We start from the raw sequence: 2,212 nt of genomic DNA, 5'->3' as shown, positions 1-2,212 counted from the left end.
TACATACATGTACACTGTATAGAATATACAGTACATATACTACATATGTACACAAAACAGACTTATTACAATCAAAAGTTATGTGGCTCCACTATCAAGAGGGATACACACAGTAACACTCCTTAGTGATCTTATTGTGCGTCATAAGACCACAGTTCAATGGTACAGTATAGTACGGTACAACGGTGGTATCATGTGTATGGCGCTGAGCAGATAAACCACTCACCTACACTACAGAATAATAACTCACCTGTTTGTCCAACGGAAATGTTACACTCACCCATAGCTGGAATAGAAGGAGTTTCCTGGACTAGAATGGTCAGCAGCAACAATAACATGATGGTCCTTCTCAGTTCAGAGGTTTAATCCAAGTGTCTGTATACAGCAATGTATGAGACCTTGTGATCCTTTTAGTTTGGGAAGCAGGTCTTTATTCTGGGACCTCTTATCTGCTGGAAGAACATCCCTGTTTGTGTGTCACTTACTGAATGTCTGTCCCACCTTGACCTCAGCGATAGGACCATCCATCCTCCCATTGTTCCCATAAGTCTCCTCTCTCTCTCCATCCCAAACTGCAGTCTTCAGGGCCTGAGACTGCCTCAGGCAGCTCCGCTCAGTGGTTTGCCATCCATAGCTACATTTTCTCAGTTAGTAAACGGTAAATGGTGCATTTATATAGCGCTTTTATCCAAAGCGCTTTACATAGATTGTGCATTACATTCACCCATTCACACACACATTCATACACCGATGGCGGAGGAAACCATGCAAGGCACCAACCTGCTCATCGGGAGCAATTAGGGGTTCAGCGTTTTGCTCAAGGACACTTCGACACTAACTCTGGGGGAGCCCGGGATCGAACTGGGAACCTCACGGTTCATATCCGGCCGCTCTACCGGCCACTCTACCCCTCAGCCACTGCCATTAGTGCAAATGACACTCAGTGACCAGCGAAATGACCTCGGCGATGCCTGTCAGTATACATTATTAATGCATTAATTCAGTAACATCACATTTAAATGTGCAAACCTATTAGAAATAGGTACTTTTTTTATTTCAATGTACAGTATAGCTTGTTTGTAAAGATTTCCATGAATGAGAATCAGCATAATTGCTTGTATCAGCGATAAGGCATAACATTGTGATAGACATTGGTGAAGTTCTACAGTATATACAGTAGGTCCAGGGGAGCTGGGCAAACAGAAAGGACAGCAAAACTAAATATTTAGCCTTTTGTGAGCAGAGCCAATTCTGGAGACCTGGACAGAAGATGCCAATGGGGCCATTCTGACCATCTAGAATGAGCTATGAGGTAGTTGCCTACTTAAAGGGATAGTTCACCTCCAAAATGACTTTTTTTCTATCGATTAGTCATCCCATGGAGACTTGAATTCATGGTTATTTTTTGGTTTTTGTGGCATTCCTAAACCAATAGTTTGATGACCGGCAGCGGTTCCGGTAGGAGACACAACGAGTCTCCTTTGTATCTCCTACCGGAACCGCTGTCTATCGGTCTGCTGGTCATCAAATTATTGGTTTAGGAATGCGACAAAAACAAAAAAAATCCTTGAATTCAAGTCTCCATGGGGTGACTAATCGATAGAAAGAAAGATTTTTTTTGGGGTGAACTATCCTTTTAACCTGTTCAGATAATGTGCCTCTGTGGGTATTTTTGGTTCAGCTAATGAATTTCAAGATCATGGCTCTGGAACAGTGGATCCCAGTTGGCCAAATCTTCTAGAGGCCCCCCTGACCTTTGGGCCCCTGAGGCCGGACAGGCCTGTTTAGAGAGATCGATCTCCTGCCATCTTCATCTGCCATCCTCCATCTCTCCTCCTTCCCTGGATTCTCTGCGTCCCTGTGGTTTTTAAGCTGTCATTATCGCTTCATTTTAGAGACGGACAAAAACAAATGACACTTCATTAAAAAGAATTCAACTTATCTGCCAACTGTCATGCTGATGCTACTACACCACTTCCTACGAGACGACGGGCTCAGGATTGAGTTGACTGCATGCAGTAAACAAAGATCGTCAGTGTGAACATCGAGCAAGCAATGAGCGTGAATACGTTTGAATTATTACTGGTCAAACCCAAACAAACGCACGCACAGATGTGGCCATTTTAGATTTTCAAATGGACCTGACGTTTGCCGTTTCTTCTTTCTCCTACGTGAATTAAATCAATAGTTCACTCTAATCAACAAGGCCATT

Source organism: Gymnoscopelus braueri (assembly GCF_963280865.1).
Source record: "Gymnoscopelus braueri genome assembly, chromosome: 14".
In the NCBI taxonomy this organism is placed as follows: Eukaryota; Metazoa; Chordata; class Actinopteri; order Myctophiformes; family Myctophidae; genus Gymnoscopelus; species Gymnoscopelus braueri.
The sequence above is the reverse complement of the archived record's forward strand: the minus strand, read 5'-3'. Positions refer to the sequence as shown.